Genomic DNA, 14,070 nt, shown 5'->3' with positions numbered 1-14,070 from the left:
GACGGTTTCCTATAAGGGATAGAAAAGTCAGTACTTAAGTACTTCTTTCAATACATTTTCCACTTGAAGAGTGCCGTAGTACCCCGCGACCGATTTAGCACTATAAATTTTTCAAACAATTCGAGCCTTGTTGATTACTTTATGCAACAAGCCACGATAAAATAGGGATATTCACTTGTTAGTCGCTCGAATCTTATCTGTCCGATCATTTGGGGATTGAAAGGGGCAATATCGCCCCTTAATTTACTAATTGAGCCTCTATAAAGTTTAAGGAGCATAGCGGGGGTCCTGACACTTGTCTCTCAGTTTCTATATGATATTCGTGATTTCCTTTCGAAATTTAGATATCATGTAGTACCGATCGGTCTTTATGTTTTTGGGGTTCAGGCGTTCGAAATTTATGTTTTTGGACTTCTATTAATGTAATTCAAATTTGCCAATGAACATTTTATTAAGGCAGAAGGGGAAACTTCCCACATATCAATGAGTGCGATGCAAGTTTAAGTTCAATGATAAGGGATGTCCTTTTTATTGCCAAGTCCAAATGGCGTGCCGCACATCTCTTTGGAGAGAAGTTGTTTACCGCTGAAGTAATCTCGGTTATATCGCAAAAGATGGGGATGCTTTGTGTTCCGTTAGGCCTTTATATAAAGGGCCCAAAAATGTTTGTCCTGAGAACTCTTTTAGTACAATTTCAAAATTAATAACCTCCATATATAGCGAATAATTTCTCATAACTAACTGTAGCGGCTATGAATTCGAGATAAAAATACTCCCAAGTACTGAATTATGGCTGTTTTTCAAGATTATCTACTCAAAAGGAACTTGTTCGTTTTACTCTATCTTCAGCGTTTCGCTCTTCAACAGTCTTGAAATACAACATCATGTGGGATCAGTGATCACGAGTTCATCAAAAACAGTCACCAATGAATGGTTTTGTGCAGGGCTTTGATACGCATCAATGGTATTTTGGGCTAAATGGAAATTAAGACAACTTTGGGGGTGGTAAGGTTGAACAGAGGGAGTGAATACAAGTCCGCCCCATGGAACTATGGATATACACCTAAACCAGTGATCGGCGTCGTGACTGTGGGTGAATGGGATGAGCGAATGCCTGACTTGAAAATGTATACCAGGCGGAGCACAAATGGCAACTGGTAGCTGTTGCTATATGTATGGCCCGAGGCTGGGGGGCGAGAACGGAAGTTTCAGAGTCCAAACTCTTCTATTGCCTGCCTAACTATAATATTATACTTATAACACAGAGCCCTAAGATTTTCAACATGCATGCACCATGTTGGTAAGTAAATTGTGTATATGACATCTGAATCCTCAATGTAATCATCCCAACAAAACAAACTAATCAACCACCTCCATAGTAAGGTGGTGTAAAAACGCATTCCTCTTTTCATTAGTCATATTATAACACCTTACATACGTACATATGTATGTTGATCAAAACGATCGTACAAAGAATACCAGATCAGAGCAACAGCAGAAGCTGACGTGACATATGAACCACCATTTTGAAAAACGCAAGAAAATGGCGCCCATTTTAAAAATTTTTCTTTACCACATTCGTTTAAACTTTTCTTTATCATACAAATCAAACAATCAACGCCAATGTGACTGCATTATCCAAAAAAAAAAAATCAAAAACAGAAAACTTAACCGTGTTAATGACCAATTAAAAACAAGACAAATCTAAGTAGGCATGTATATGAAATTTTGATATGCCTATGATTGGTTTATTTAAACAAAGAAACTAGTTTTGATTGGCCAGCTACAACACCAGATGTAAAAAAGAGGAAGCCGCTACTAATACATACATACATATGTATATGGAAAAGGGAAAAGAGAACATATGTTATGGCAACAACATATGTTATGGCAACAAAAAGCTAAGAGCAAAATCCCAATAAAATAAATAAATAAACTCAAAGAGAGAGAGAGAGAGTAAAATGCAACCAACAAAATTATTTGCAAAGGCAATGAAGAGAAATGGGCGAGTATACATGTTGAGAGAAAATGCATGGTTTGTTGCTTTTATATTTGCTTCGGTGGGTGCTTGTGTCTAAGTGTGTGTGTGTGCGTCCGTGTGAATTGAATTTCACAATTTAAGTGTGATGTAGGGACATTGCGTTTTTTGTAGCTTGGAATTCAGTGAACTTGCCAACAAAAGTGTGAGCAAATACAAATACAACAAATGGCAAGTGAATATAACAATTAGATAATTATTTAATATCTGTCAAATGCGAAAACAAAATATTTCTTATAGTTTTACTAATTATTGGATGATTAGATTGATTAGCTTTAAAATCGAAATAAAATTGTCTTTGCTAGCAATCAATTCCTGACATATCGAATATGTAATAGGACTTCATTATGGGTCTGTGTTTTTTTAGCCTCCACCATAGGATGGGGTATACTAATTTCGTCATTTCCTTTGTAACTCATTGAACTATTGATCTGGAGACCCAACAAAGTATGTACAGCGGTCAAAAAAAGTATTCATCATTAGCAAAATTGATAATAGATTCACTTATTTTGGGTAATTGAAGAAAATTTAAAGTAAACAAATAATGCAGTTTTATGCAATAGTTTATTTTTCGTAATATGTTTTAAAATAAATTCAAAAAATAAATTTAATTAGCGCAAAAAATGCAATTTTATATAATAACACCAAAAACAGAACAAAAAAGTATGCATCATTGATGTGCTATCATCAAAGTCAAATTCAAATATTATTTGGGAATCCCCCTTTTCTGTTTTATTTAGTAAAGGAGGCTTTGCCCTTGACAGCAAATATTTAATTTCATTGAAAATATAGTTTTTGTCAAAATGGGTCGTAAGCAAAACGAGGTTTCTGATGAGGTAAAAGTTTTGATAATAAAACACCACATATAACGTTTTTGATTATCATCTTAAACAGGCCCCCATATTTATTGCATTGTGTATTGAAAAGTCACGAGACTCCACAAACAGCCGGCTTTTCAATCTAAAATGTCTCTCTTTACAGGTGTTTCTAAACAATTTAGCTTTGCATTTTCAAAACAAACCGACAGAACTTGACATTGAGGAAAATGCCATATGTTGCTGTCATCAACGAAATAAAGAGTGATTCATTGTCTACTAGAGAAATGCGAGAAAAAGGAAAATTAATATAACCATACACGCACCCACAAAGAAAGTTGGAAACTTTTTTTTAACAAATCTAAGTCTTCTATATAACGAAGAAGAGAGAGTAAGTACGAAGAATAATAAATGCATGTGCCCATAAATGGTAAAAATATTTGTTTTATTTATTAAAGAATGGTACTATATTCGCTTTTGATGAAATTTTTCATGATTCCTTTTTTTAGATTTCGCAGCAAAAAAACTTGCTGATTTTATTCAGTACTACATTCACTCTATTCATAAAAGTATTATGTTATCAAGGAAATATTGAAGTGTTTCAAAAAAGTAACATGTGTTTTCTCCTATGATAAAAGAATACACTAGCAGCCTAGAAATGTGAAAAGATGCAACTGATTTTTTTTGGCACGTATATAGATATAAAGGCTAACAAACACGTTCAAACATGTATGCTTTGCCACAATTTTTTATGGAATAAAATAGACTCTTGGAGGGAATTTAAATCTTCAGCAAGTTTAGAATTAAAAAAAAAAATCCCTATTTATTTTATTGGAACACATACTAATACATTAATTTAGGAAACGACAAGCTTGCAATAGTATGCCCAACATTGCTTTTACACTTCTTTAACATTAGCATAACCAAATAATTTGTCATAGCTTCACTTTTTTTTACACAAATATTTCACAACTAAAATGAGTTTACTGTCACAAAATTACTTTATTAAAATCACTACACTACTAGTAGCCCAAATTTATTGCAATCATTTTGTCGGAATATTGACTTACTTATCAAAAAATTCATGCAAAGCAGGACTAAAAAAATTGTTTAATTTGATTTAATAATATCACTAGCGATTCTTTTCAAAATCTTTTCAGTATTTGGTTTTTTGTCACTATGTGCGTAAATTTAAAAAAATCATTTTATCAAAAAAAAAAAAAAACTTGAAAAAGAGACGTACTAAAAAAATGTATTTAATAATTTCACTATAAATTGTTTTCTAAATCTTGTTTAAATATTTAAATTTACTGTCACTGTGTGTGCAAGTTTAATCACTGCAAAAATCAAAACTCTCTATTCAGCTGCTAAAAAGCTACTGTTGTATAGACGGCTTTATTCTAACGAAACAACACCATGTCAATGCAAGAGTCCATACCAAAATTCTATTTTCACTTTAATCACTGATTAATTGAACTTCTCTGCTTAACTGTTAAAAAACAACTGTGGAATGTCTAGAGTGCCGGCCAATTATGAAATCTCAACACATCGATGTAATAATCTGCCCAAAGAGAAAGAGGGAGAGTGGGAGAGAATGAAGATCTTATATCGGAGTCATAGAACGAATGACCGCGAAATTGCAAGGGCAGCACGAAAGCAACTGTCTTTGTTTCGCAATAGGCTGTGCTGTTGTTGTTGTTGTCAATCACCCGATTTTTTTTATGCGCTAAACTAACACACTTAATATTTATTGAAATTATTTCAAAGAATAGATCTTGTGTTTCTTTTTTATGATATTGATGATGTCATATTATTACTTTGTGTCACGTTTATACATGTTTGTGTGTATGTCCACATAATGTCTGCGATTTGATGATTAGGGTGAAGTGTCGTACAAGTGTCAAATACGAATCACACGTGCATTTTAAAGCACACACACCCACGACGAATACACACATATATGCACATAAATATGCGGTAGACATTCATGCGAAATGGGTTGACTTTTCAAAGCTGTTTTCTTTTAATTACCATACAGTTTTTGCAAATTTTTAATCTTGGCATTTTAGAATACTGAATAAAATTAATTATTGTATGTAAAAATATTAAACAAAAAGTTGAAAACATAACATAATTTTTAATTTCAAAAGAGTCTACGGAATTAACAAAACTTTTTCGTATGTATATCTATGGTAACTTTTCTTTCTATTGAAATCAAACTGGACACTACATTTGAGGCCATGAATATGGGAGTCTGTTCTATCACTGAAACAATTTGTTGACCGATTGTCTCTAGAGGACATCTCAATGAACTATAACACGATATATATGTACATATGTCGTATGTATTTGGATCATCAGCATGCAACGTGACATAGCATGAGCCGCCATTTTAAATATCTCAAGAAAATTGCGCATAATTTTCACTGTCTTTATTGCAAAATATGCAATGAGGAGGAAATTGAATATTACCACAGGCACATAGATATACACTTTTGAGCACTAAAATGACCAAACTAGTCACACCAGTTGTGATTGCGATATTTTCTTAGATAACGCCTCCAACCAGTCTAGGTGCGAACTTCCAATTCTTTATCTAAGCTTTTATTTACCTCATTTCACAGAACCAAAAATTATGTTTTCTCATAAAATTTCTATTAATTCAATTTGTTTTTATTAGTTTCAAAATTCGATTTGGTTTTATTCATAGAAATATTTAAAGCGACACCAATTGCTGTTGGCTCTGGCTTTTATCCAATTATTTTTAATATTTATTTATCCTGTCCGCATATTTGCAAATTTTTCTTCAAAACTTTTCCCCTACATTACTCTGCTCAACTTAATCCCTGCCCTAATCGAACCTTTTCGATCGACTGTTGAAAAGTCACTTTCAACCCATCGCATTAAAACGATTTTTTTTTGTTTTTCCTATGTTTTAAAATATGAGTATCAGTAATTTTCTTTAACAATTAATATTTTCTTTACCGACTTTAGGAACAAGTCATGCCGAACATTGGAAAATTATGCCGAAGATTTTTGAAAAAATTCAACATTTCACAAATTTAATAAAAGAAATTTCAATTTTGGTTAATACATCTAAAACAAAAAAAAAAAACGCATTTTGAAAAATTTCGATGGAATTGAACATTTTTACCGGGAAGAAAAATTTCGCATTTTAAAAAACTAAATTTCGATGGAATTACAAATTTTACCGGGTAGAAGGATGGATTGAAAAAGGCAAAATCCTTAAACTGCCGACAACTGATACACTTACCCTATATTTTGTTTTCCCCCCACCTTAGGATGGGGGTATACCAATTTCGTCATTCTGTTTGTAACTCCTCGAAATATTCGCCTAAGACCCCATAAAGTATATATATTCTTGATCGTCATGACATTTTAAGTCGATCTAGCCATGTCCGTTCGTCTGTCTGTCGAAAGCACGCGTACTTTCGTTTAAGTAAAGCTAGCCGCTTGAAATTTTGCACAAATACTTCTTATTAGTGTAGGTCGGTTGGGATTGTAAATGGGCTATATCGATCCATGTTTTAATATAGCTGCCAAATAAACCGATCTTGGATCTTGACTTCTTGAAATTTTGCATAAGGTGTTTTATTATGACTTCCAACAACTGTGCTAAGTATGGCTCAAATCTGTACAAAACCTAATATAGCTGCCATATTAACAGATCTGGGATCTTGACTTCTTGAGGCTCTAGAGGGCGCAATTCTCATCCGAGAAATTTTGTACCACGGCTTCTCCCATGACCTTCAATACACGTGTCCAATATGGTCTGAATCGATCTATAGCTTGATACGGCTCCCATATAAACCAATCTCCCGATTTTGCTTCTTGAGCCCCAATAAGGCGCATTTCTTATCCGAATTGACTGAAATATTAGACACTGACTTCTACAATGCTAAGCATTCAATTCATTTATGGTCCGAATCGGACTACAACTTGTTTTTATTTCATTTATTTCATTTTTATTTATTTTTATTGTTTTATTATTTATTTTTTTATAACATACTTTCTTTTCATTTTTTATGAAAAACGGACAGTGAAAAAAAGCCTTAATTTTCTTAAATAATTTTTAAGTTCATTCAATTTAACCTGTTTTGCCATATTAAAATTTTCTATCACTGTCTGTATTTGCACATTTTCCAAAATATAAATTTCCTAACAAAAATGATCAAGTTTACTAATTATCCCAATTAATTAATCACTGCACTAATTGAAACTCACCGGCCAACGAACGAAGTACGACTGTCAAAATGAATCGACAAGGCTTAGCATGCAACAACAAGAAGGGGGTTGGGCTAGAATGCAGTGAAGTTATTTGCAAATAAAAACAAAGAACAAGAGAGGGGAGATCAAAGATCTTGTTAACTGTATGGTTTAAAATATTTGGAGAGCAATAGAAGAATACTAAGAGTGTGAGGAAGAGCAACACTGGTAGGCAGCTACTTCTGAATGACACCACAGTGTTGTGACAGTGTTTGTTGTTGTTGTAAAATGTAAGTAGTAGTGCGGTGTTTCTTTTTGTGTTGTGATGATCTCATTTAAATTTCTCAAAATATAGTTGGTATGTATACAAACCGTATGTATGTATGTGTTTATGCTTTTTTTGTCACCTGATGATTAGGGCAAAGAGTTCATTTTAGTACACACACACACACATGCACACTTTAAAAATACATATAACAAAATGATAAGGATTTTATGTTATTCTATTTGAAAACTAACCAAGCATTGATAGCGCAAGGTTAAACGGGATAGATATTGCTATCATGCGATTTTTTACAAAGTTACATATTATTTTAAAGCGCATGCAGATTTGTTTTACCAGAACAACTGTCCGCCTGCTGCTTGCTTTGTCTTCGTTTTGCCTACAACGCTAGTTCAGGGGAGCTGAAGTGGGAAGAAATGATCTTTTGACAAATTTCCATTACATATGTATGTATATATTGATTGAAAGCGTATACAGAGATAAGAAAGAAAGAGACAAAAAACAAACCGACAACATTTAATTTTATTGTTGAAGGCTTTGTTGGGAAGGAATAATTATGAAATTGAGACAACTTGTGGCTAACATGTTCTCTCACATTTTAATGGTGGGTAGTAACAACAATATACCCAAGTTGTGAGTTCGTCCCCTTTTTCTTATCTAAATTTTAAACAAGTAAAAAGGCATTAAGTTCGGCCGGGCCGAACTTTGGATATCCACCACCTCGGGTATATACATATGTAAAGACCCTTTCCTCAAATTTGGCACGGACATTCAGTGGTCTAATAAATATAAGTTACTGTTTAATTTTGTAGAACAAAATTTTGGTCTATATGGAAGCTATATCTAAATATATTCCGATCAGAACCATATTAAAATCGGATGTTGGGAGGCCACAAAATACTCACTGTTTTAAATTTCAGCGAAATCAGGTACTAAATAAAGCTTTTATGGGCTTCAGTCCCCTTATCGGCAGATCGGTCTATATGACAGCTATATCTTAATACAGTCCTATCTTAACCATATTTGGGTTCTATGTTGGGAGACATAAAAGTAATCACTGTTTCAAATTTCAGGGAAATCGGATAAAAAAATAAAGATTTTGTGGATTTTATCGGGAGATGAGTCTATATGACAGCTATATCTAAATATAGTTCGATGTAATCCATATTTAGGTCAGATGTCGGTAGACTTAGAATGTCTTAGAATAACCCGCTGCTTCAAATTTCAGCGAAATCGGGTAATAAATAAAGCTTTTACGGGCTTCAGACCCTTTATCTAGTGATCAGTCTATATGGCAGCTATATCTAAATATAGTCCGATCTGAACCATTTTTAAGTCAGATGTCGAGAGGTCTTAAACTACTCATTGTTTTAAATTTCAGCGAAATCGGATTAAAAATAAACCATTTATGGGCATTAGATCCTTTGTCGGCAGATCGGTCTTTATAGCCGCTATATCAAAATATGGCCCGATTTGGCCCGTTCAGGAACTTAACCAGCGTGCATCAAAAAGACGTATCTGTGCCAAATTTCAGCTCAATATCTCAATTTTTGAAGGCTGTAGAGTGATTACAACAGACGGACGGACAGACACACGGACATGGTTAAATCGTCTTAGAATTTTACGACGATCCGAAATATATATACTTTGTTGGATCGGAAATTGATATTTCGATGTGTTGCAAACGGAATAACTAAATAACTATAAAAATGCCATATCTTGGAAGCGTTTGAATAGTTTTTTTCGATTTTTGTTCGCCCTTTAATGACACCCAAGCCCTAATGCAATTCTTGAATACCGACTCGAAGCAATTAAAACGGGCAACACGGGATTCATGATGGACACCCTTTTTCCGCAGGTCATGACGGGAGGAACAGAGACAGTCTAGTCTAGTCTAGTGAAGAGTTTATGTAAAAGGCATAAAAACTTTTCGCCATTTGAGGTCCTGATCGAGTGTTTCAGGCATCACTACGACATTAGGCGGGCTAGCTAGCGCCCCATCCGGCCGCCATATTCTAGGAAGAATTCCTTCTGTGATAAAATTTACTCATTAGCCATGTGCATTAACATTCAAAGGGTCGTTTACAATGTCAGGACCACCACACTTAGATACTATCGTAGGCGCACCAGGCTCTCAGGGACTGAATAAGCCACATACGTAGGTAAGATATGGCTCTTTTGGGTTAGAAATGGAAGCCAGGGTATCGCAGAAGAATCCGCGAGGGATTATTTATTTCAACGCTCCTTGGGGTGATTACTACGACCAGGCATAAAAGACTGTCTTTAATAAAGACAGTGTTACAATACTTCTGAGGGAAAGGAATCCAAATGGTCTTTATAGGAAGGCCGAGAGAGTCTTGGGAATGAGACATAACAGAAGGATCTCAACGTGAGAAAACAGAGACCTGAAGATATCTCAATTCCATAATCCACGCTTACTAGATAGAACGATCTCAATATCAGATACATTTAAATTCCTGGAGACGTACTTGGAGAAGAAAACCCATGGGCTAGAATTGTGTATTGAATCCTATGATAGTCCACTGGCTCTGCGGAATTTTGATCTGGTCAATTGTAACCTACGAAGCAAAGGCCGGCGCCAAATCATTAATTTTTGATTTCAAGACACACTAACAATCAGAGCTATTTCAAGAACTGAACTCTTCGTTCAAAAATACAACATTGTATGAGACGATTGAGAACTGAGTAAAACTGATAAACAAGACATCAAGATGAGTGAATGCATAAAATGAGTCCTTCAGCAAAAAGAAAGATTGATTCGGATTTCAGTGAATGTACGTTGTACATTGCAAGTATTCGGGTACGAAATTCGTACCAAGGCATCGTGGTTGATTTGACAAAAGCATGAGTAAACACACACGCGTCTAGTATATGAGAAAACAAACAGTTTGGAAATGATTTGTGTGATCAGTTCAAATTTTGAAAATGACAGCCAGACGGTTTCCTATAAGGGATAGAAAAGTCAGTACTTAAGTACTTCTTTCAATACTTTTTCCACTTGAAGAGTGCCGTAGTACACCGCCACCGATTTAGCACTACAAATTTTTCAAACAATTCGAATGTTTTCGAGCCTTGTTGATTACTTTATGCAACAAGCCACGATAAAATAGGGATATTCACTTGTTAGTCGCTCGAATCTTATCTGTCCGATCATTTGGGGATTGAAAGGGGCAATATCGCCCCTTAATTTACTAATTGAGCCTCTAGAAAGTTTAAGGAGCATAGCGGGGGTCCTGACACTTGTCTCTAAGTTTCTATATGATATTCGTGATTTCCTTTCGAAATTTAGATATCATGTAATACCGATCGGTCTTTATGTTTTTCCTTTTTGAGGTTTTGGGGTTCAGGCGTTCGAAATTTATGTTTTTGGACTTCTATTAATGTAATTCAAATTTGCCAATGAACATTTTATTAAGGCAGAAGGGGAAACTTCCCACATATCAATGAGTGCGATGCAAGTTTAAGTTCAATGATAAGGGATGTCCTTTTTATTGCCAAGTCCAAATGGCGTGCCGCACATCTCTTTGGAGAGAAGTTGTTTACCGCTGAAGTAATCTCGGTTATATCGCAAAAGATGGGGATGCTTTGTGTTCCGTTAGGCCTTTATATAAAGGGCCCAAAAATGTTTGTCCTGAGAACTCTTTTAGTACAATTTCAAAATTAATAACCTCCATATATAGCGAATAATTTCTCATAACTAACTGTAGCGGCTATGAATTCGAGATAAAAATACTCCCAAGTACTGAATTATGGCTGTTTTTCAAGATTATCTACTCAAAAGGAACTTGTTCGTTTTACTCTATCTTCAGCGTTTCGCTCTTCAACAGTCTTGAAATACAACATCATGTGGGATCAGTGATCACGAGTTCATCAAAAACAGTCACCAATGAATGGTTTTGTGCAGGGCTTTGATACGCATCAATGGTATTTTGGGCTAAATGGAAATTAAGACAACTTTGGGGGTGGTAAGGTTGAACAGAGGGAGTGAATACAAGTCCGCCCCATGGAACTATGGATATACACCTAAACCAGTGATCGGCGTCGTGACTGTGGGTGAATGGGATGATCGAATGCCTGACTTGAAAATGTATACCAGGCGGAGCACAAATGGCAACTGGTAGCTGTTGCTATATGTATGGCCCGAGGCTGGGGGGCGAGAACGGAAGTTTCAGAGTCCAAACTCTTCTATTGCCTGCCTAACTATAATATTATACTTATAACACAGAGCCCTAAGATTTTCAACATGCATGCACCATGTTGGTAAGTAAATTGTGTATATGACATCTGAATCCTCAATGTAATCATCCCAACAAAACAAACTAATCAACCACCTCCATAGTAAGGTGGTGTAAAAACGCATTCCTCTTTTCATTAGTCATATTATAACACCTTACATACGTACATATGTATGTTGATCAAAACGATCGTACAAAGAATACCAGATCAGAGCAACAGCAGAAGCTGACGTGACATATGAACCACCATTTTGAAAAACGCAAGAAAATGGCGCCCATTTTAAAAATTTTTCTTTACCACATTCGTTTAAACTTTTCTTTATCATACAAATCAAACAATCAACGCCAATGTGACTGCATTATCCAAAAAAAAAAAATCAAAAACAGAAAACTTAACCGTGTTAATGACCAATTAAAAACAAGACAAATCTAAGTAGGCATGTATATGAAATTTTGATATGCCTATGATTGGTTTATTTAAACAAAGAAACTAGTTTTGATTGGCCAGCTACAACACCAGATGTAAAAAATGAAGAGAAATGGGCGAGTATACATGTTGAGAGAAAATGCATGGTTTGTTGCTTTTATATTTGCTTCGGTGGGTGCTTGTGTCTAAGTGTGTGTGTGTGCGTCCGTGTGAATTGAATTTCACAATTTAAGTGTGATGTAGGGACATTGCGTTTTTTGTAGCTTGGAATTCAGTGAACTTGCCAACAAAAGTGTGAGCAAATACAAATACAACAAATGGCAAGTGAATATAACAAGTAGATAATTATTTAATATCTGTCAAATGCGAAAACAAAATATTTCTTATAGTTTTACTAATTATTGGATGATTAGATTGATTAGCTTTAAAATCGAAATAAAATTGTCTTTGCTAGCAATCAATTCCTGACATATCGAATATGTAATAGGACTTCATTATGGGTCTGTGTTTTTTTTGCCTCCACCATAGGATGGGGTATACTAATTTCGTCATTTCCTTTGTAACTCATTGAACTATTGATCTGGAGACCCAACAAAGTATGTATATATATTTTTGAACGTCTTGATTTTTCAAGTCGATTTAGCAGTGTCCGTCTGTCTGTTTTTCTGTCGAATGCACTCGAACTTTCGAAGGGGTTAAGCTATGCGATTTTTTCACAAATACTATTTTCTTATTGGTCGACTAGGATTGTAAATGGGCTAAATCGTGCGATATAAGCCGATTTGACTTCTTGAGCTTATAGAGAGCGCATTTACTATATAATTTGACTGACATTTTGCAAGTGACGTTTTGTTTCGACTCCCAACAAGAAGAAAATTCTATGGTAAGATCCAAAATGCCACCAAATCAAGGTAATACTCAGGATTCACTAATAGAAGGTTAGGTCACCTGCGAAAACATAAAGTGGATAGGCCCCATGAACATCATTACGGATGTTATCAAATAGGAGAAAATGTAAACAAAGAATGAATGTAAAAAGAGAACAAGTTGACATTATCATTGACCAAGTACTGCCAAAAATTGTATGTCGGCTGATCGCTTGGCTTATTCTTATTCCGTGAATCCTGGCTAATACTGAGGGTAAGTAAGGAAAAGATCAATATGACTTTTGGTGTCGTTACGAAACATAGGCGATGAAATATCTGAGACGTCGAATTATTTCCTTTCCCGTATCTCCTTACCGGATACGAAGCCATTCTTCAACCAACTCAGGTGTATAGAATGGAAAGAGATAAGCTTTTATATAAGGAGCACAGATTAGAGCTGGCAAACAAACTATCGATAATCGCAACAAGCGATATTTTCGATATTTCTAATAATAAATATCGACAGTGTCGATGCTATCGTTAATTTCCCATCATCTATAGTTCAAACAAAAATGAGCAGTAAAAATCAGAAAATCCATTTATATAGAAGCAAATTCAATGTACAGATCGAACAAAGCCAAATTTATAGAGTCAGTTAGAAGTCATGAGAGAAATCATTGTACATAATTTTAGCCCAATCGGATGAAAATTGTGCCCTCCATAGGCGCATTTTACGTCATAAAAAAAAAATTCAATGTCGGATCGCTTATTTTTGTTAAATTATAATATCGTCAGGAAAAATATCAATTGTTTTTGTTGGAAGTCGAATGAAAGCAACCCCAAATTAAATTGTTTTCACAAAGTTATGATTTAACCAACTTTCTCACAACTTTAACAATTATTACGCATAAAAAAATCAGCTTATGCTCAAATTTTAAGGTTATGTCATACGAAAATAACATACAGGTGTGATAGCAAAACTTATAATTCATATATAGATTGACAATTTTGACAAACATTTGCAATTACACGTGAATGAAAAAAGTGAAATGTCATAAGACATCTACATGCCGTGTAATAGCGCCTTAACCGTCAAAAACCACAAACTTTTTGGCACTAGATCCGTTCGCCAATTTTTCCAAATCCGCCAATTTCCAT

The 14,070-nt window shown here is 34.7% G+C and overlaps 2 protein-coding genes across 2 annotated transcripts in view; both read right to left on the bottom strand.

Annotated features, from left to right (window-relative positions):
- Positions 1-14,070, bottom strand: part of LOC131994724 (homeobox protein 2-like) — a 93,604-nt gene that overhangs the window by 20,349 nt on the left and 59,185 nt on the right. The window lies entirely within an intron of this gene.
- The window catches only part of LOC131995250 (rho GTPase-activating protein gacU-like), a 31,878-nt gene that overhangs the window by 17,035 nt on the left and 773 nt on the right, over positions 1-14,070 (bottom strand). The gene's annotated exons all lie outside the window — the stretch shown is intronic.

This window comes from Stomoxys calcitrans, chromosome 2 (assembly GCF_963082655.1).
Source record: "Stomoxys calcitrans chromosome 2, idStoCalc2.1, whole genome shotgun sequence".
Classification (NCBI taxonomy): Eukaryota; Metazoa; Arthropoda; class Insecta; order Diptera; family Muscidae; genus Stomoxys; species Stomoxys calcitrans.
Note: the sequence above shows the minus strand (reverse complement) of the source record. Positions and strands in the feature narration are given on the sequence as shown.